This window comes from Microcaecilia unicolor, chromosome 3 (assembly GCF_901765095.1).
Source record: "Microcaecilia unicolor chromosome 3, aMicUni1.1, whole genome shotgun sequence".
NCBI classification, from domain to species: Eukaryota; Metazoa; Chordata; class Amphibia; order Gymnophiona; family Siphonopidae; genus Microcaecilia; species Microcaecilia unicolor.
Window position 1 is genome coordinate 40,259,962 of NC_044033.1, and position 23,037 is coordinate 40,282,998.

A 23,037-nucleotide genomic window follows, 5' to 3' on the forward strand; every position below is an offset into this window, starting at 1 on the left:
AGTTGAAAATGTCCAAGTTCGGCTTTCGATTATACCGCGTTATTCGTTTTTGGGAGATAAACGCCTATCTCCCGATTTTGGTCGCAATATAGGCATTTTTGTCTTTCGATTATAAGCATAATAGTCATCCATGAGTTAAATGTGTTTAACATGGATATTCAGGGGTCTTTTTACAAAGGCACACTGAAAAATGGCTTGCGGTAGTGTACGCGTGGGTTTTGGGCACACAACGATCCATTTTTTAGTGCGCCTGTAAAAAGACCTTTCTTTAAATTTTGGCAAAAATGGATGTGCGGCAAAATGGAAATTGGCTCATGTCCATTTTGGGTCCCAGACCTTACCGCCAGCCATTGACCTAGTGGTAAAGACTCATGTGGTAACCGGGCGGTAATGACCAACACGTGTCCGTTACGCGCGCCTGAAACTAACAAATATTTTTCAGATGTGCGTTTTGGACGTGCACCAAAAATGAAATTACCGCAAGAGCTAAGTGGTAGTCGGGTGGTAACACCATTTTGGCACGTGTTGGGCGCGCGTAGACGCTTACGCAGCTTAGTAAAAGGGCCCCTCAGGGACCAAGTGAAGCTGCAGCTGAATTGCCGTCAGTCTTCCCACTGCATGGAGATTGCAACCTTTAATGTCCTTTTACTAAAGGGTTGGGGCACGGCAATAGGCTTGCCACATGCCAATACAGAACTGCTGCTGGGCTACTGAACACCATCACACGCCTTTTCATGTGGTACAAAAATATTTCTATTTTTGTAGAGCTGGTGTTTACCCAGCGGTAATCGTGCAGTGCCGCACACTGCCAGTTACTGCCGAGTTGGTGGCAGTAAGTGCTCCCTCCCTGAAATGGCCACGTGGGAAGTGGTTCACTTGCCACATGGCCATTTCTTTTCAAGCAAAAAGGACAACCTTTTACCCGCTGTGGTAAAAGGGGGCCTCAGCGTATGTCAAAAACACGCACTGATGCTAGCACAGGCCCCCTCTTACCACAGCTTGGTAAAAGGACCCCTTTGGTGTTTTTACAATATGTTTTTTACTAATAATATGACACCTTTCTTATCATTTTTGATCCTAAATAATCTTAGTTTGAGTTTTGAAAAACTACATTCACCACTTCTGCTGTAATAGGAACAGAAAAGAAATTCCTCAGTTTTGTTGCAAAATCCTTTTTATTAATGTACTTTAAGGTTTTGAAAGGAGAGCTATCAGGCTTGATCATGTGAGTCAACCCTTGTACGTCATTCAGTTCCAGTCCTTCAGATTATTTTGCTTTTGAATTTTTATTAGAGAGAATGTTGAAGGTTTTTGCAGTGTTTCAAGAAAATGTTTTATGGCACATTTTAAGTTTACTGGTACCATACAAAAGTGAAAATATGAAGTGTTCCAACCTCTCCGGTATGGATTGAATAGTCATATGATACACACAGTGGGGAAAAAAAAATCAGTTTTATGTTACATTTCTGGATCTTCAGTGGGTTTACCTACAGACCCATATTCAAATTGTGTCTTCTGCCTGGTCAAACATTAGAAAACCCAGTAACTATTTCTAGCTGAATTTCCATAATTCTTTTAGCTTTTGCCAACTGGTTGTGAAACCCTGATCAAATTTATAGCTCTCTAGGTATTTCATGATACTGTTACAAGTTTCTCTGTCAGATGATAAATCAAATTGAGGACTTTGCAACATTTTGCTGGCAACACAAGACAACAGAGAAAAAAACCCAGCCAATTTTTCAGACTCGGGTTTTTCCCATCTATTCCACCATTTTATCTTACACAAGTTCTAGCAGAGCATCATAAGTCTACTATTTGGTTTGATATTGGTCAAATATCAGTGCGACTTTCCGATAAAATGTTGCTTAAAGGTTTCAGTGTTTGGTTGGTGATGTGTTTATTTAAAACTTCCTAATGGTAATTTCATGCAAAAAACAAAAAAAAATATTTTTGGACAACCTCAAAAAAGAACACTACTTCTCTGGATGCCACTGCGGCATCTTTCAATACAAGGCTGAAGCGAATGATGCTATGTAAAAAGCTCTTGGAATTACGTTACAGAGGCAATTTTGGAGTTAGACATGTTGGAACCACTGTTATTTCATAGACCTCACATGTTTTCAGTTCTTGTTTCCATTTTCCTAAGTTGTTTAGCAAAACCTCAGTGAGTAGAATCCTAACAGTCTCTTTCGGCGGGACAAATCCAAGAAAATGCTTATGAATCTCAACATTAATGCTGACTTCACTAGTAGTAACAGTTAGAAAGCAGATTATGATTGCGTTTCTTCCATTTGGCAGTTATCTGTTTGATAATTTTGAATGTGAAAAATATTTTGCCTTCTTAACTAACAAACATATTTGATTTTTAATGGCTTTAGATTGGCTTAATGCCTTTTCTGAGATAATGTTACAATGTGCCACCTCATTTAGTATACATTTTTTGCTTTGTGATATCAAACTTACATATTAGTTCAACACATTTCAAGTAGATTCCATATATAAGAACATATGGGTTGATATTCATTTAAGAACATAAGAATAGCCATACTGAATCAGACCAATGGTCCATCTTGCCCAGTATCCTGTTTCCAACAGTGGTCACAAGTACCTGACAGAAACCCAAACAGTGACAGCATTCCATGCTACCAATCCCAGGGCAAACAGTAGCTTCCCCATGTCTGTCTCAATAGCAGACTATGGACGTTTCCTCCAGGAACTTGTCCAAACCATTTTTTTAAAATTCAGATACAGTTCCTGAGCTTAACTATTCATTGAGTGAAAAAATATTTCCTCCTATTTGTTTTAAAATTACTTCCATATAACTTCATTGAGTGTCCCCTAGTCTTTATACTTTTGGAACGAGTAAAAAAAAAAAATGATTTACTTCTACTAGTTCTACACCATTCAGGATTTTGTAGACCTCAATCATATCTCCCCTCATCTGTTTCTTTTCCAAGCTAAAGAGCCCTAACCTCATTAGTCTTTCCTCATATAAGAGTTGTTCAATCTCCTCCATCATTTTGGTCACCCTTCTTTGAACCTCTTCTAATTCCGCTATATCTTTTTTCAGATACATTGACAAGAACTGAACACAATACTCAAGGTGAGGTCGCACCATGGAGCAATACAGAGGCATTATATTATTTTCAGTCTTATTTACCATCCCTTTCCTAATAATTCTTAGCATTCCGTTGGCTTTTTTTGGCCGCCACCATACACTGAGCAGAAGATTTCAGCATATTATCTACAGCAACACCTAGATCTTTTTCTTGGGTGTTGACCCTAAAGATGGACACTAGCTTCAGGTAACTATGATTCAGATTATTCTTTCCAATGTGCATCACTTTGCATTTCTCCATATTAAATTTAATCTGCCATTTGGATGCCCAGTCTTTCAAGTGACAGGTGAAATTGCCTCTATGGGAGTAGCATTGGGTGCTGGCCATACAGAGGGCAATTTTATACTTAAGTGTCTGGAAGGTGTCTATTTGGGGCCTATTCTATGAAGGAAAGTAGGCATCTATTTTTCTTTATAGAATACTAGTGTAAGTGGTATATATTGTAAGTGTGTATGAGGTTGATATTTAAAGCGATTTAAATAGTCAGGAACAGTTTGAGGATAACCACTAATTTTCATTGGCACCTAACCGCTTAGTGCCACGAAAAATAACCAGTTAGTGCCAAATTGAAAACTAGTTATTTGGGGGGCATTCTGGAGAGAAGTCTGCACTTACCCTTTAAGTATGATATTCAGCAATTAACCGGCCAGGTTAACTGCATAAATAGGACTGCATTAAAGTCAGTCCTATCTTTTTGTGGTAACCTATAGCTGGTTAATTGTTATTTGTTAGCCAGCTCCGTAAACCTGAAAATTCTATGCTGGTGCCCTAACATGGCCCAGCATTGAATTTCCTGGTTTAATGCTGACAGTAGTCAGGTAAGCACATAAATGCCTCCTAACTTAGATGCAGGCATTTACACCTGCTTTAAGCAGGTGTAACAGTTCTATTCTGTAAGAATGCATGTAAATTCCCAAAACACCCGTGGCCATGCCCCCTTAAATGTATCTGCTATAGGATTTCCACTTGAATCATTATAGAATACGATACACACAGAAACCACAATCAGTTAATGCCAATAATTGGTTGTTAGCAGCCAGTTATTGATGTTGACTGGCTCATTAATCAATTAATTTGTGCGTGCAAATTGTCAATACATACTTTATTTGTGTGTGTGCGCAAATGTAGTTGCCCAATATAGAACTCAGGGGATAATGGCTTTTTTAAAATTATCTTTATTTATTGGATTTTGATTGTAGAAAACAGCACATCATAAGAACATATATGTTTGATAATAATGAAGCTTTACACAAGAGAAGTATTACGTTTCTACTCTTCTGAAGGCAAACACAGAACATCTCATTGTTATAGAGAAGAAGTTAAGACATGGAAATAAACCCCAGTGGCTTATGCCAAATCTAATGAAGGTTTCTATATCTTACTGCATGTTCCATCAGCTGTTATATACTATTTGAGAAATTAATTTCCAATTTGTTATGATAAGTTTAAGTGCCAGCACAATAGAATGATCAAATATTATGTTGATATGCAGAGATGTTCCGATCAAGCACTAGTGATTGCTACAAGATATGCTTTATGGTAAAGGTTTCAGTTATTGCTAGTATGCTAGAGATTTTGCTCCAAATTTCCCTCTCACCTGCAGATTCACACAATGAAATATCATATGAGATATGCATCCACTTTAATTGCACAAAACCTACTTTATCATTTACATCTGGCACCTTGGCAATTTTATATGGGGCCCAGGTTGCCTGATCTCCTATAAAGAACAGGATTTGTGATAATGTTGCAGACCTAAAAATATGCAGTGACCTGCTCCAATATCTTGACCAATCTTTTGATTTCAGTGAGAGTGACAAGATCTTTTCCCATGCTTTTTATAGCCCAAGTCTTACATCAGACCAATTGCAATTCTTTATCTCAATCAATAATATAAAACTGATACAAAGTTTTTAAGTTTATCAAAATTGCTTAACTGTTCCGGTAAAAAGAAGATATATTTAAGCCCTAAGTATTTTATTACACATTTACAGGGATAGTTAAGATAAAAGGAGGCTCCTATTGCTAGGGCCTCTTTTCTAATAGCCAAAAAAGCTCTCCTTCTTTCTTGTGTTTGTTTTGTTACATCCAAATCTTTTGTCCATAAAATAATGAATGTAAATTTCTAAAGAATAAATGCTTTACAGCTTCTAGATCTTGTTCAAATATAAATGAAACTATAAGAGTCATTCTTTCAGAAGCTTCAGTAATAGTGTAGCATAATATGAGTTATTGATTTTGCTGGATCAGATACCAATATAAAAATACAGCTTTAAAGACTTATTGGGACAGAATCAGATAAACTGGTCTGGCTTTCATTTCACATTCCCTTTCCCCCTGGAAAACTACTGACAAACTAGCTGGGTGGTTACCTAAGCCCATCAACAAATCTACTACACCTAACAAAAGACTACACCTCCACCTATTCTCAGACAAAAACTAAGCCCATCTAAGCTCATTCACTCTCAGACAATGGACCAGTAGATGTCCAGAAGATGTCATTAAACATGGGACCAGTTACCATGCCCCATCTCAAAACTAGATGAAACCAGTTTTCAGCTATCCCTGAATTTTCATTGGATCAAGTACAGCCTACCTGACTTCAGACTAGGGTCCAGCAAGAAAATATAAAAAAGCCTGGAAAATGCCCAGCTCTCTCTCTCTTGGGATCTGCTTCTCTTTGGATCTGCCTCCTGCCTCTCTGCTGTACTACACACACGCGCTGATAAGAATTCTCCAGGCAACAACTACACCTCTGTAAGAAAAGACTTTTGTTCCAGCAAAGATCTTCATCACCCCAACCAGCTACCAGCAGCCTCTATCAAAGTGAGCTATCATATCCAGCATAATTTATAATTCAGACCTGATATCTTAAAAAGCACATTTCCACTTATGATAAGATTCTTAAAGACTGTCTCTCTCTGGTAATATTATTACATTACCTGTATTGTAAATAAACCTTTTTAAAGTCAAATATATGGTCTTTATGTTCTGAGCACATGTCTTTAAAGCTTGCAGTGCAGGTTAATGTAATTTAACAAATATAATATTTAATTCCCCTTTTCTTACATAGTCTTATGCTTATCATATTACCTTATAGGTAATTGGTGGAGAATAGAAATATATTATAATAGAAGATTCTAGAATCTCAGATAAATTCAAATTTTCTTCATCAGACTTTTGTCGTCGTTTCCCTGATTCCAAATCCAAATCATTTTTCTTATTAGGTATATAATATATACGATTAATAGGAGGAATGAGATCTGGAGAATATTTCAGTACTTCAATAAGGTATCTTTTAAAAGCTTCTACAAGAGTAATCCCCGGAGCTTTAGGCAAATTCAGGAATCGTAAATTCAGTCTTCGATTATAATTTTCGATCTGTTCAATTTTTCTATGTATCACAGTATTGTCTTTCATAATCATACTTGAAGTATCATGCAATTTGTCCATTTCTAACTTTATCCCCAAAAATTGGGTTTTAGAATCAGTCTTAACAACATCCAAAGATTTGGTTAATGTTTCAACAGTACTCACTAATGTGGCTATCTCCTCCGATGAATTAGTAAGTTTGATATCAAGTTGTTGGAGAGCCATCCATATGCTCTCTAATGTGACCATCTCCGGTTTCTGAAGAGATGTTCTACTTTGAGTTTGCTGGTCCGAAGGCCGCAAGCTTCCGTCAGCTACTCCTTGCACAGAGCCTCGTTCCTGGGGGTAGCCGTCATCGACTTCCGATTTGGCTAACCCCACCTTGCATGGAGAGCTTTCAGGTGGAGGCGGTGGATTGAGGCAATAAGGTGACATCAAGCCCAAAGTTTTGTAGTTCTCCTAACATAGAGGCAGCAGGGTGCGCTCCGATTGTTGGGTCTGGCGTTTTCACGGTGAACTTTTCGATGGTTTTCTGGGAAGGGGAAGAGGTTTGGGCCAATGAGGCTCCAGCCCTTACCGTTCCATTTCTTTTTGTATGTGCCATTTTTTTTAGAAAGGAATAAGTTGAAATACACAGCTTTCCTCGAGAAGTATCACTCGTGTTCATAGCGTGACGCCATCTTGAAACTCCTCCTCCCCCCCATGAAGATGGCTCTTGGAATACCAGTCTCCTTACTCCCATCCTCTCAACCCAGTCCCTGGATTTACCAAGGGCTCCAGGTGTCTAGTAGGGCAAGAGCATGCCTGGTCTCATGCCTTCCTGTGAATCAAAATGACTGAAAACACTCTAGTAGAGGAATAGCCTAATGGTTAGCACAGTGGGTTGAGAACCAGGTGAACTGTAATCCCACTAGAAACATGGAAAATACCTGTATATAATATGTAAGCTGCTTTGGTTGTTCCACAGATAGGTGGTATATATAGAGGGGCATTTTCAATATGACATCTAAATCCAACTTTGGAATTTTTGTGGAAAACATCCAAATTCCAGTAGTGAACATGGCCATTTTCGAAGCTGAAAAATTGTGTCTTTTTGCTTTTTTGTTGTTGTTCAAAATGACCATTTGCTAGATGTTGATGTAATCAGTGCATTTTTTTACCATTTTCAAAAAAAATCCCCCATCCATGTGAAAAATTCACAAAATAGTCATTGGAATGAAAGAGGAGCCACTATTCTTATGGCCATGTTTACTAAGGTGCGTTAGTGTTTTTAGCGCACCTACACTTAGCTCATGCACTAACCATGTAGACGCCTATAGGGATATTGTAGACACGTACATGGTTAACGCATGTTAAAAATGGTAATGCACCTACAACACTGCTTAGTAAACAGGGTCACAGACTGGCCACACAGACATCCCAGCAGATCAGTAGGAGGCACTGCAGTAGACTTCACGTAAAAGGTCCCAGGTACATATCTCACCATTACCCCCTTATATTATATGATGAGCCCTCCAAAATCCACCCAAAACCTACTGTTCCCAACTGTAGACCACTGCAATAGCCCTTATATCTGTAAGTGTCACCTATACTTATACTTTACTGTAACATTTTAACCCTTCTAGCTGCCAAAGCAGAGCAGTGTGGTATACAGGCTAAAATGCACAGAAAGGACACTCTATTTGTTATAGGAATGATAACACATTCAGAGAGAGAAAGAGAGAGAGAGAGAGAGAGAGAGAGAACAAGGAGAACAAGAGAAATTTCAGTTTTAACTGGAGACTACTAGATTAACTAGCCTCCCCAAAGGCTTGCCTGAAAAGCCAGGCTTTTAAATTTGATTTAAAGCTTTTTATGCTGAGCTCATCATGAAGACAGAGGGAAAGATGATTCCAGATATGGAGTGAGAGGAAAAAAAGGCATGGTGCCTGGCTGATTCTAAATGTGCGAGCTTAGGGTCGGGTAGCATCAGGGGTTGGGTGGTCATTAATAGAGCAGAGATTTCTAGTCAGACAATAGGGGATGGTGAAGTGAGAGAGATAGTCAGGAACACCTACTCTAAAAGCCTTAAAGGTTAACAGCACAACTTTATATATGGGTACCAGGGGCATAGCCAGACCTCGGCAGGAGGGGGATCCGGAGCCCGAGATGGGAGGGCACAGTTTAGCCCGACTCCTCCAACCGCCGACCCCTCCACCACTTTTGACCCCCCTGCCACCACCGCCCACCTCCCACCACTTTCTACACCCCCTCCCGCCGCCGACCCTCCCCCATCGCCGCCGCCACCAGGTACCTTTGCTGGCAGGGGTCCCCAACCCCGCCAACCAAAGTCTTCTTCAGTGCCGGTCTCCGGCGCCTTTGCTGATCTGTTTCTGTGAGTCCTGACTCCTGACGTCCTGCATGCACGTCCTGCATGTTATGTGCATGCAGGACGTCAGGAGTCAGGACTCACAGAAACAGATCAGCGAAGGTGTCGGAGACCGGCGCTGAAGAAGACTTCGGCTGGTGGGGGTTGGGGATCCCTGCCAGCAAAGGTACCTGGCAGCAGCAGTGGCAGGAGGGTGGAAGAGGCTAAATCTGTAGGGGCCCATGCCCCCGTGGCCTCACCTAGCTATGCTCTTGGTGGGTACAGTAGGTTTTTGGTGGATTTTGGAGGGCTCTCACTTTCCACCACAAGTGTAACAGTTAGAGTATTATGGGCCTGTGTCCCCTTATTTACAGTACACTGCACCGACCACTAGGCTACTCCAGAGACCTGCTTCCTTCTCTAACAACACTGGCCATAATATCTGATGATGTCATAGAGCCTGGGATGTACTGCTTCTTTTACATCTTTGGGTTGTGGGAGGGAGGTCATTGACCACTGGTGGAGTAAGGGGGGGGGGGTCATGCCTTAATCCCTCCAGTGGTCATTTGGGGCACCTTTTTGTGACTTGGGGGCCAAGTCCCCAGTAATAACCATCCACTGTTTCCACCCCGGTAAAAATTACCAAGGTGGAAATAGCGGGCAATTCATTAAAAAAAGCACATGCACATGATCTGCATGGACTTTTACCGTGCATCTCGGTAGGGAAGGCTGCCAGGGCATGCGTAGAGTATTCAATCAGTAAATGTGGCTGCTCTGCGAATGCCCTGAATGCACCTCTGCGAATGCCCTGAATGCACCTCCACAGCATTTCACACACACGCGGATGCTGTTTCTATAGCCTGGAAACTCTTGGGGCCAGAGACCCTTGCCGGTAGGCCAGCTCACTGCAGAGCTCCTGCCTGGACAATGCCCTCCAGAAGCTGGGCTGAAGCCCACCTCACTGCCTCATCATTCTTGCCACATGAGAAATTATCGCTCTGGTGATCTCGAAGCAATCCTTTTAATGCATATTTGAATACTGATCAGCTCAATTAAGGTATTAGCATACCATTCCCATTGTGTGCTGCCCCAAATGGAAAGCAACCAGCAGAACCCCTTTGTGCATCTCCTACTGAATAACATGCTTGCTAAACCAGCTGGAACCGGTGAAAAAAATACGTTGCTGGCCCGGTAAGTTTGATGCATCTCTCCCTTAGTCATTATTAAAACAGACCAAAACGTCTAGGTTTTAGCCCTGGATGTTTTTGTTTTGTTCCATTATGACAGAAAAAAAGTCCAAATGTTAGGAACACCCAAATCCCTTCTTTAACATGCACCCAACATGCCCCTTTGTGATCTGGATGCACGTCAGACGAACTGCCTAGAAAAACGTCTTAAAAATATTTTTTTCCCGAAAAATAGCAATTTGGACATTTTGTGAAAAAAAGTCCAAATACTTCTTTGCGCTGCCTTTTGGACATTTGTCTGTTTTGAAAATGAGCCACAAAATGTTTTACCCTTATTCTAATACTGTGATGTTATCACTAGGATTTGGTTTTCCATGTGTGATAATATAGATGGCACTAGGTAATCAATTAGAGAATGGATGCTTATGAAATAGAATATTGAGGATTATGATCAGAATTCTTATTACCTTGCACTGTTTTGGTCCGATGTCTGGGATAAATTACAAGCGATTTTTGGTTTTAAAGAACCATTTTTGCCTAAATATGTAATTTGGAAATCCGTATGTATTACCTTTCTTTCCACTGAGCAAGATAAGTTCCTGTTTGATTTTCTGGTTTCAGTTGCCCTGAAGCTGATCATCTCGCATTGGAAAGATAATTCTCATGTCAATGTGGTGGTTTGGTGGAACTGGATCCTGTTATATAAATCCTATGAACAGTCTCCTGTTCTTTCTCTTCTGGGTCATAAATCCACTGTCCTGAGATGGAAATCCTTAGACCTGTATCTATCCTCTAAGGACTGATAGTATGACTTCAGCTCAGCTTGTGTATGGTGTTGTGTATCTTATTTTCTTGTATTGTTTGTTGCATGGCTATGTTTTGTTATGTTAACTTTAATAAACTTATTTTTTAAAAAAAGAATTCTTATTACTTTTTAAAGAAAAATTTAAAAATATGAAATAGTTATTGCAGAATATTGAAGACGATAGAGGTATTAAGTTTAATATGTTCTCAATCTATTACAATTAAGGTGATAATTTTCTTTTTAAACATGACTGATGAGTGCTGTTGGTGGTTTCTGTGCTGGTCTAATAGGAGTGAGATGAGGTTCTACGAGAGGGTGGCAAAGGCTTGAATCAGATTATTGTTTATACTTGTAAAACTAATTTTAGTATTAAAGAAATAATAGGATCAAATTGATTTCATTTTAAAACTATGTTTATAACTAAACAAATAATAAATAACCATTATAGTGGACATAGATGGCATATAGTGCCAGACAGAGGAATGATGTTTAATACGTTATCTGTGAATCAAAATTATGGTGGGATTTTATTTTTAAGATGGCCGTCAAGTGTCAGTGGTGTTCCTTTGTGGATTGGACTTGTGCTAGTGGAAATGTGGTGAGATACTATCCTGTGGGTGAGTGGTAGAATTAGTACATTCAGGGGCCATTTTACTAAGCTGAGGTAAGCACTATTTCATGCTTACTGCAGGTTAAAAACCACTACCACAGGGCACGTTCAGGCGTTTCGCCTGTAGTTTTTAGATTGGCACATGCTTTCCACATGCTAAAAAATACTGTTCATTTTCTAGCACTGGGAGTGTTTTGGGGAGGCAGAGAGTAGGCATGTAGCTAGATTGCCATGTGCTAACCGATTAGCACGTCATCAGTCTGTGAGCCTTTCCTGCTTACTTTCGAAGGAAAAGGCCAGCCATCTTCCGACACAAATCGGGAGATTGCCGGCCATCTCCTAAATCCAGCCGAATCAGTATAATCGAAAGCCGATTTTGGTCGGCTTTGACTGCTTTCCGTCGCAGGGCTGGCCAAAGTTCAAGGGCGCGTGTCGGCAGGATACCGAAGGCGGGACGGGGGCATGGTTAAGAGATGGCCGGCTTTGGCCGATAATGGAAAAAAAGAAGGCCGGCTCTGACGAGCACTTGGTCGGCTTTACTTGGTCCATTTATTTTTAGGACCAAGCCTCAAAAAAGTGCCCCAGATGACCACCGGAGGGAATTGGGGATAACCTCCTCTTACTCCCCCAGTGGTCACCAACCCCCTCTCACCCAAAAAAAGATTTTTTAAACATTTTTGTGCCAGCCTCTATGCCAGCCTCAAATCTCATACCCAGCTCCATGACAGCACTATGCAGGTCCCTGGAGCAGTTTTTAGTGGGTACTGCAGTGGACTTCAGGCAGGCGGACCCAGGCCCATCCCCCCCTACCTGTTACACTTGTGGTGGTAAATGTGAGCCCTCCAAAACCCACCCGAAACCCACTGTACCCACATGTAGGTGCCCCCCTTCACCAATAAGGGCTATGGTAGTGGTGTACAGTTGTGGGTAGTGGGTTTTGGGGGTTTTGGGGGGCTCAGCACCCAAGGTAAGGGAGCTATGCACCTGGGAGCAATTTGTGAAGTCCACTGCAGTGCCCCCTAGGGTGCCTGGTTGGTGTCCTGACATGCCAGGGGGACCAGTGCACTATAAATGCTGGCTCCTCCCACGACCAAAGGGCTTGGATTTGGCTGGGTTTGAAATGGCCACCATTAGTTTCAATTATCGGTGAAAATCAATGGCGGTGATCTCTAATGCTGGCTATCTCTAATGTCGGCCCAAATATTGAGATTTGGCCGACCATCTTGTTTCGATAATACGGTCGGGTATGCCGCTTTGCGGGGCCGGCCTTAAAGATGGCCAGCCATATAGATGGCCGGCCCCGTTCGATTATGCCCCTCCTTACTACCTAGAAAACAGGTGTCTGTAATTTCTCCCATTTCTAATAGTCACTCATTAATGGGGAAATTAGAGTGTGGCCATTAATAGTGGAAATGGAAAATGCCACCATTTTACAGCTGCACTAAAAGTGGCCTTGGTGCTCAGGAAAACCTCACGCTAGTGATAGTGCAGGCCACTTTTTAGCACAGCTTAGTAAAAGAGCCCCTTAAGTTGATGTCACCCCAATTAAGTTTTTTTTGGAAACAGTATTAATATTGATGAAAAGTTAGGATGTTATTAAATGTATTTTAAAATGTAGATATTTCAGCATTCACTTTAGTGTCACAAGTTAGGTACCTTTTAGAGATGTAATTTTGTGACGACTAGTTGATGAATGTTTTTATAGAATACAGTGCACTCCATTTAAGTGCACGTCGGATAAGTGCATGCTCTGTTTAACTGCATGCTGTACTTCAGTCCCGTTTTTGGCACCATCAATTTCTATGGGGACAAACCGGATTAGCACACCACTGATAAGTGCAAAATTTACTTATATGCATGGTTCAAGACCGCTGCTCTGCAGGAAAGACTGCATAAGCGCGCGCATGGAATATGGAAGCCGATTGGCACGTGACAACCAACGGGATTTCAAATTTACTGCCTCTCTAACTGCCACAGGCAGAATAAACGAAAGAATGTTGTTAGGGCGTACACCGGGGTCGTCGTTGCGGCGGAACTGTAAGACTTTAACACTGGCTGAACGAATAGAAGTTCTTAAAAAATTAGAAAACAAGCAAAGTCAAGCATCTATTGCTAAAGAATATGGTGTCAACCCCAGTCAAATTTCACATGTCTTGAAGCAGAAAGACCAGCTTCTGGAAGACTGGCAAAACAATATAAATCCACAACGGAAATGAAAACGGGCGGGAAAAGCTGAGGATGTAGAAGATGCTCTTCTTCGGTGGTTTTCTCAAGTCAGGAGCAGACAGACAGTTTCCTGTCAATGGTCCACTGCTTATGGAGAAAGCTAACCAGCTAGCTGAAAGTCTTGGACTAATTGAATTCAACTGCTGGCAGATATGGTAAATGGCTGCCTTGTCAAAGTGGAACCACCCAACGCACTGTTCCTCAGTGAGGTCAAGGAACTGTGACCACTGGGTCTATATATGCTGAGGTATGGATGTAGCCTGCTGGCTCACATTTCCTCCTGGTGTGTCTTGTGCAGCAAGGCCTCAATAACCCAGACAATTCCCACCACAAACACCTAGGCTGCTCCACACTGCCAACAACCAGAGCACCACTGTCATCCAAAGTGTTCTCCATCACCAACACCTAGATTGCTCCCTACCACAACACCCAGACTGAGACACAATGCATCAGCACAGACACTGACAGACATCAGTCACCACTTCACTTGCACATACACGCAGACACAGACTGTACATGGGGCTAGGGAATGAAAGGTGGCTGGATAGATGTTTTCATTGGGGCTCAATTGGGACAGGATCAGGGATGCATATGTAGGGGGCACTGGTGGGTATAAGAAAAGGTAGCAGTGGGAGGCTCATGGGGCAGACAGGGCAGAGGAGTAAGAGCTGGGCTCTGGAGGGTGATAGATACTGAGAAAGCTGTGCTGCCCATAACATGCCCCCAAAACAGCTATGATTCAACTCCAACCATTTTCTATGTTTTCACCGCATCCACACGTTGCCCTGATCTGCTATGAGATCACACTTTAGATGTTTAGTGGCTTTGGATGTCAAAGTGCTGGGATGTCCAACTTTTAAACATGAATAATGCGTCTAACATTTCCACCTTTCTGAATGTCTATTATGCATTTATTTATTTATTGCATTTATAACCTGTCTATATCGAGGTGGGAGTAGATCCAAAACATTCATAATCATAAAATGCACAAGTAGTATAACCTGTCTATATCGAGGTGGGAGTAGATCCAAAACATTCATAATCATAAAATGCACAAGTAGTACGCAAATGTAATTATAAATACATTTTCATCCTAAAATTCATAAATCCCCACTAAAACCTATAAAACATCAGCAGTCAAAATACAATACATTAAACATCTGAACCATATGCTTGCATAAATAGCACGGCTTTAAGTTGCTTTTTATGTAACCTATCTTGGGTGCTTTGCTGAAGAAACGTAAAAGAGCCCTTTACCAAAGAGCAGTAAAATGTGGCTTAAGTGTATCATTATGTGGGACATTCCTGCTCACTAAGATCATTTTTACCACTGGGGTAAAATGGCTGATTCTTGTATTTTTCTTAATAATGGCCATGCACTAATTTTCCCATTAGCACATGGCCATTAGTGCATGATCCCCTACCATTATCTATTATGTAGGCGGTAATGGCTCACGCACTAAGCACATGCTAATCAGTTAGGAGGTGGCAACGTAGCTGGGCTAACCACTCTCCACTACCAGACCTGCCTCAGTGCTAAAAAATAAATTTTAATTTTTAGCACGTGGGTAGCACACGCAGATCCCTAAATTGAGCATACCCCACGTTAAGCATACCCCATGTTAAGGCATTTTTTGTTGTGGTAAGAATGCTTTAGTGCTTACCACAGCTTTTTAGAAGGCCCCCAAAGTACTTAAAAAAATAATATAAAAAGATAAAACCCAACCATAAGGTGCTCTTACTATTCTTTTTCAGACTTATTTTTTGCATGGCAGCAGTGCAGAACCTGGAACAGAAGGAATATCTATACATCTATATCTATATAGGCACTTATTATCACACACCCCACCTTACCCAAATAAACCCCCAAGAAACACAACAAACAAGGCAATGTGGCATACACCAGCCATAGGTTTATTGGTCAATTATTCCACCCAGTACATAACAACAACTTCCAAGGGCCTGTACAGAATACAATAATAACAACAATACCCCCACTCTCAGCTAGACAGTAATGACCTAGCTCGAGGTGATGATTCAGGCAACCGCTTGTGGATAAATTCAACCCCATAGTAGGGTTTGAGGTACTGCCAAACCATGCTACGCTGCTCAATAACCCATGGCAGTGTTGCGTATGGGCCTTGATCAAGCTGCACTTAAATATAACAGTCCACCACTTTCACTTAACAAGCCCTTTAACAAAGATGGCTTCACCCTCAATCTCTCACCCCAACACATTCTGCAGTAACAAATCCTCCCCCATCAGCCATCCCATCCACAGTATAATAGCTTCTCATTACATTTACCACTGTGGCATGGAGTGTGGGTGCATGCCTTGCACTGGCCTGGGCTCCACACAAAAAAAACAGGTTATAACCCTATCCCACTGCATGACTACTTCTGCCTCTAACCCTTGACTGGTTGCTAGGAGACTATCACTGTAGCCATTCAAGCTAGCCACCTATCCTTGTTACCACCCTATCTATTCATTAACCTCCTGCCAACTTCACTTATGTTCCCTGGTAAAGCCCCCCCCCCCCCCCCCCACACACACACAAACAATAACAATGCAGGAAGAAGGGGTGCTTGCTTGGCCACATTATGTGCCTCCCAGGGGCTAAGCTTTGATTGGATTTAGTTGTACATAGCTCATTTCTGCTTCATGTCATCTCTAGTGGCTGAGGGCCATCATTCCTTGCTCTTCTTTGTGACATTCTATAAAGGCGCACACCCTTAGTGCTGATTCCTGTACCCTATCATTGGGTACCAGACCTTTGTTTACTGAAACCTGGTGTGATTGCTGGTGCCCAAGTTGGGTGCACTGACCCAGCATTCCATAACTATAGGCACAACTTTTTGGAACACCCCTGAGACACCATGCCCATCCAATGGTCATGCCCCTTTTTAGATATGCATTATGGATCCTGTATGACCTTCCTTTTTTTTTTATTTATAACCATTTACATTTTTACAAGTGATAAAACAACTTGCCAGAAATACAGAGTAGGTAGTATATAGGAATTATTTCAATCAGGTAATTCTATTCTCTTCCTTAGACCACTAAATAGGGAGAGTGACACAAAACAAGGAGATCAATTAAACAGTAAACAGAAAAAAAAAACGTGGTATTAACCTGTTTATTATTTATTTATTTATGGTTCATTTATACCCCACAGTTTCCCACAAATGCAGGCACAATGTGGCTTACAAAAGTAGAGAAGTACAACACATGAATTTTACAGCAGAATAAGGAGATAACACTAACAATAATTAGGGTGACTAATAAGCAGAATTACTAATGGAGTAAGTTTTTTCAAAAAGGAACGTTTTCAACATCTTCTTGAAAAGGTGATGATCAGATTGAGATTTTAGGTTCAGAGGTAAAGCATTCCAAGTCTTCGGGCTGGAGTAGTGAAAAGTAGAGGCAAAAAGAAGCTTGTATTTGACACCCCGGCAAGACGGATAATGAAGTTGGAGATATCCCCGGAAATTACTCATCTAATTCATTATTCCACATTGATCATCTGGTTGGCTTCTTCAAGCCCAATACAGTGTATAGTCAATTCAGTTCATTGAAAACATACTTATTATCCAATATTAGTTAGAAATAATACATCTGATTACATTCTTTCTCTTTTAAAAAACCAGAAGTTATCAATACATATACTTAAGTCTCTAATTCAGATACCACTGATTAAAGTAATCCCAGTTTTCACAGGCTTCACTCCTTTTAAAGTAATAATTGAGGAAATATTTCTGAGGAAAACTTTAGGAGTCATACCTGGAACTCTGGGAAAAACAATAATCTCGATATTAATCATTTATAATAATAGTCATTTTATTATTCAAAGTTTCTGGTCTATTATCATTTTCAAGATCATAACCACTTCTTGCTCGTGTATAACTTTTGTTATATCAATTTTTCACTCTCAAAGGGTTCAGTTAAATTATCCATGTAACTCTCTAATAAGATTACATCTGAAACAAAATTATTTACTACCACCGTTAGGTCCCAAAGGGCCTTCCAGATGATATTCAATGTAACCTCCATGGGAGCCAAAAACTCCAAGCTGATTTCTCTTAGGTGTTTAGGAGTGGTTCCGCCGAATCGGGTTCTGCTGTAAACGTCCTCTGTTTCAGCATATGCCTCTAACTCACTCCTCCACTCCTTTGGACATGGTGGTTGAATAATTCGGGAGCGATGGAGCTGTTTTTTCCAGGTCCAAGAGCATTGATGCTCCTTCGCCGGCACTAATCAAAGGACTCGCCAACCCTTTCATCTGTGGGCAGTTTGCTGCGTAGCGGTCCCGCACTTGCTGCTCAGGGGACAAAACGCTGGCCATCAGCGGCTGACCGCCGGTTGTTCCCTTCCTCTCAGTTAAGGTAACTGCAATTGCAGAGAGGAAATTTACGTAGAGAAGACAAAACTTCAGAGGGCAGCTAGGCCATTGGGCTACGAACTACAGGTCGCCATCTTACCACTCTCCCAGTTCGGGACACTCTTTGTCTGGTTTCTCCTCAGAGGCCTGTCTGATAGGGTAACCCTTCAGCATAGCCCTCTGAGTCATTGAAATACAGAAGCCCCTCCACCACTACAAGGTGGTGTCCCTTCGGAGGGGAGATCTTGTACGACCTTCCTGATAGAATAATGTGCAGCCAGATGTGCATGCAAATTTTAATGAGTGCCAATTAACATTGATAATTGGTTGTTAGCACTCAACTTTTGATGGTTCAGAGCTCATTATTTAATTCATTTACACATGCATCTCAGGTGCATGTACAAATTTGGGCATGCAAATCTGGGCACCATATATAGAATCTGGGGGTAAGTTACTCCAATTAAAATGTATCACCTACAACTGCTTGTCAATCCTTATTTCCACATAAAATAGACTAAAAATATATGTCTTCTTACCCTTTCAATCTAGGCGAACTGTCATCAAATTACCCCTTAGCATGTACAGTACATGAATATCTCTCCTAAACTCCGCCTCCAGAATGCTTCTCCCAAATGCATATGCATATATTTTATCTGAATATTGGATAATTATGCAAAAGGATATTTCTATGAGCAAGGTAATGCTTAACCTAAAGAAATCCCTTTTAAATTTAACCTCCTTACATTCTGATGGCTAATGCAAGGTATAATTGCATAACAGGGAAGGTTCCTATTAGTTAATACATAAATACTTGTCTTCAAATAAATGAAGACTGTCTTGAAAGTCTAAAAGACAGAAGCTTAAAATGTATCTCAGGCTCTTAATTCCCTAAAGACTGCTGATATTTTGAAATGTGGTTAGAGGAGAATTGTGTTGAAAGTCATCTGTCTAAAACTTCTTTGTAGAATGTCAATGCTTTCTTGGTGACATCTGGTAATAGCTTAGTAATTTGATTATTCCAGCAAATAGTCAAGTTTGCATTTGATCAGCTTTCTCCTTCCTCTGAACTGTATAATATTCAAACTTCTCCTTAAAGCTTTTCCAAGGCTGTTATTAAGGAGATGTTTTTAAAATATTTTGTTAAGACTTCCTGAGCCTGTACGTCTAGCCCCGTCTTTGGCCGTTTTCAAATCCAGGCTAAAAGCCCACCTCTTTAACGCTGCTTTTGACCCCTAACCACTACTTACTTGCCCTGTACCCTTTTATCCCCTCTTTAATTCCCTTACCTCTTAGTTGTTCTTCTGTTTGTCTGTCCTGTTTAGATTGTGAGCTCTTTGAGCAGGGACTGTCTTTTCATGTTTGGTGTACAGCGCTGCGTATGCCTTGTAGCGCTATAGAAGTGATAAGTAGTAGTAGTAGTAGTTACAGGTGGGATTACAAGCACAGTTTACCTTTATTTGATATAGAGGGGCATTTTCAATATGACATTTAAGTCCAACCTTGGACATTTTGCTAAAAAAAAGTCCACAATTCAAGTGGGGAATCTAGCCAATTTCAAAATAGAAAAAAACATCTCTTTTTTTTAAGAAAATGGCTATTTGCTAGACGTTTTTGTATTCTGTGCATTTATCTTTTTGATCAATTAAAAAAAAAGTCCAAGTGAAAAACGCACAAAATCAAGCCAATGGGATGAAGGAGGAGCCAGCATTCTTAGTAGATTGTCATGCAGACATCACTGGAGAGCAATGGGGCACCCTAGGGGCATTGCACTGGACTTCAAATAAATGCCCCCAGGTACACATCTCACCATTGTTCCCTTATCTTGTCTGCTGAGCCCCCCCAAATCCACCACCCCCGACTGTATACTACTTCAATAGCCCTTATAGGTGAAGGGGGCACCTATATGTCGGTACAGTGGGTTTCTGGTGAATTTTGGAGGGCTCACAGTTTCCACCACAAGTGTAACAGTAGGGGGAGTTATGGGCCTGGGTCCACTGGTCTGCAGTGCACTGCACCCGCCATTGGACTACTTCAGGGACCTCCATGTTGCATTAATGAACATGAGTGTTACATCTGAGGCTGGTAAGTAATGTTTTTAATCACATTTTTGAGGGATGGGTGGGAGAAGGTCAGTATCACGAGATCAGTAAAGCAAATAGTGTGTTCATGAGAGTATTTCTCTGCTTGTTTTTAAGCAAAGGGACAGCACGACAGCACAGCATATTGCTTCCATCAAATGTACTGAATTATATAATACAGCCGTATGCACTGTGCTACACTTCGTGACCCCTGACGCAGGCGCTCAGCGCCGAAACACGGACCGTGTCAGGTCCATTCAAAGATTTGTTCCTCAAAACACATGATTAAAGGTTTTATTCCCCTTTTTTTGAAGGCTCCTGGTACTTTTTTGTTTTGCTTTTTGGACTTTCATTTGTACTTTGCTTCCTCTCTTTGCTGTACGAGAAAAAAAAAATCTGAAAACATACTCAACATTTTTTGGCCATACAGCATCCCCAATATACAGGCTCAGTTGTACTACTACATATAGATATTATAGGCTCTGTTTACTAAGCCATGCTAAAAGTGTGCTAGCGTAGTGTTTCCCAAGTCCGGACCTGGAGTACCCCTTGCCAGTCAGGTTGTCAGAATATCCACAAAGAATATGCATGGACTTGATTTGCATGCACTTCCTCCACTATATGCAAATCTCTTTCATGCATATTTATTGTGGATATCCTGAAAACCTGATTGGCAAGGGGTACTCCAGAACCGGACTTGGGAAACACTGAGCTAGCATTTTTAGCATGCACTAACTGTGTAGATGCCCATATGGGTGTCTACACGGTTAGCACATACTAATTTTTAGCATGCACTAAAAACGATAGTGCACCTTAGTAAACCTGGTCCTTTTCTTTGTTATAAGGAATTGCACTATTACATCTCTCCTTCCACTAAAATAGAATATTTCAGGCCATACAAATGTCAATATTTATTCAAGGGATAGCCAGTTAAAAATACATTACTGGTTATCTTTAACCTTATATTCAAAAAGATAATGTGATTCTTTGAAATAAAGTTTACTGGATATCTTTATTTGGCTAAGTTTAGGACAAGTAGTTTATCCACATTTTTCCTGAAGTAACCTGGATAAATATTTTGACTATTGACCTTAATATAACTAAATACATTTCTTTGCTTATTGCCAAAGGGTACCACAAACAAGGAGGTCTTTATAAAGTTTCTACATCAATACAATTCATTAAGATACCAAAGATCATTTTGTAATATATTCCAATTCCACCTTAATTGAGGCATTGAATTAAAAACGTTCTTCTAGGTACCCTCCCATGTTATTTGTTTTGGAGCTAGAAACTTTAAAAAGTTCTTCTATGAAGATTAGAATAGCTAAGGGGGGGGGGGGGGCGGTTTACAAAACTGTTGTAGCATTTTTAGCTTACTGGAGAAATCGGCTAGAAGTAAACGCTGAGACGCCCATTATATTCCTATGGGAATCTTGGCATTTACTGCCAGCTGATTTCTACCGTTAGCTAAAAACGCTACCGTGGCTTAGTACCTAAGGGATCAATCTTTCATGTAAGCATAATAAGCCAAGCTTATATAGGGCCTAAAAACCATGGTTAACAATTTAAACTGTGATCGAAATCTCATTGGGAACCAGTGCAGGCACTCCAGAATAGTCATCAGAAAAAAAGCACAACCGGCCCTTCAAGTCGGGTCACATATCAATAAAGGACTCCTGTTGTCCCAGTCTTGAAGGCCCAGTTGTGCTTTTTTCCTGTTTGCTATTTTGTGTATACTTTTTTACCCTCTCTGGTTGTCTTGACTCCAGAATAGTCATACATTTCTTCTTCCTTCTACCTGTAAGCAGAGACGCAGCCATGTTTTGTATTATTTTTAATTACTATAATCTTATTTGTGAGAATCCTAATAGAATCAAATTACAGTAATTTCTTTGTTAAAATTGAAGTACAGATTACCATTGCCAAATCCAATTGAAAGAGTTATAATTTTAACAGCTTTGTTCATCCCAGTTGCAAGAAACAGCAATTCAGTGAGATAGATGTGCTTTCGTTGGTAAATTATTATCTTGGCAATATAATCCTATATAATAATTCTCACCTCCAGCGTTCTGACTTGCCTGGGACCGTGGCTCATTCCGAGTTGGTCTGCTAGGCTCCATAGATCAGGCTGACATCACCGTAGCCATTATGATGTCAACTTCAGAACCCGGGGGAAAAAAAACATGCCTCCCAGCTGATCCATGTCCAGAGGAGGATCGCTGGACATGTGTGGCTGGAGGGGGGGGGGGGGCAGGGTAGAGAGGAGGGTCGCTGGACATGGGTGGCTGCAGGGGGGTCAGGTGAGAGAGGAGGGTCACTGGACATGGGTGGCTGCAGGGGGGCAGGGGTCGCTGGATATGGCTGGCTGCAGGGGGACAGGGGAGAGAGGAGGGTCGCTGGACATGGGTGGCGGGAGGGAGGGGCAGGGGAGAGAGGAGGGTCGCTGGACATGGGTGGCTGCAGGGGGGTCAGGTGAGAGAGGAGGGTCACTGGACATGGGTGGCAGGAGGGAGGGGCAGGGGAGAGAGGAGGGTCACTGGGCATGGGTGGTGGGAGGGAGGGGCAGGGGAGAGAGGAGGGTCGCTGGACATGGGTGGCTGCAGGGGAGCCGAGGAAAACCTTGCTAGCGCACGTTTCATTTGTGTCAGAAACGGGCATTTTTTTACTAGTGTAATATAACTCCATCCAGTTCTTGGGCAACATGTAAAAGGTTAAATGACAGTTTTGCTACCCATAGAACCTCTGTTTTCAGATAATTTAGCTTCAATTAATTTGCAGTTAGCCAGTCTTTTATCTTTACCAGACCTTGATTTAGTTTCCTAATCATACTCTAATGACAGAATGTTAATGGCACATATATATGAACATTGTCAGAACATCCTGCTTATTTTCAAAAGGAGAAATACGCCCA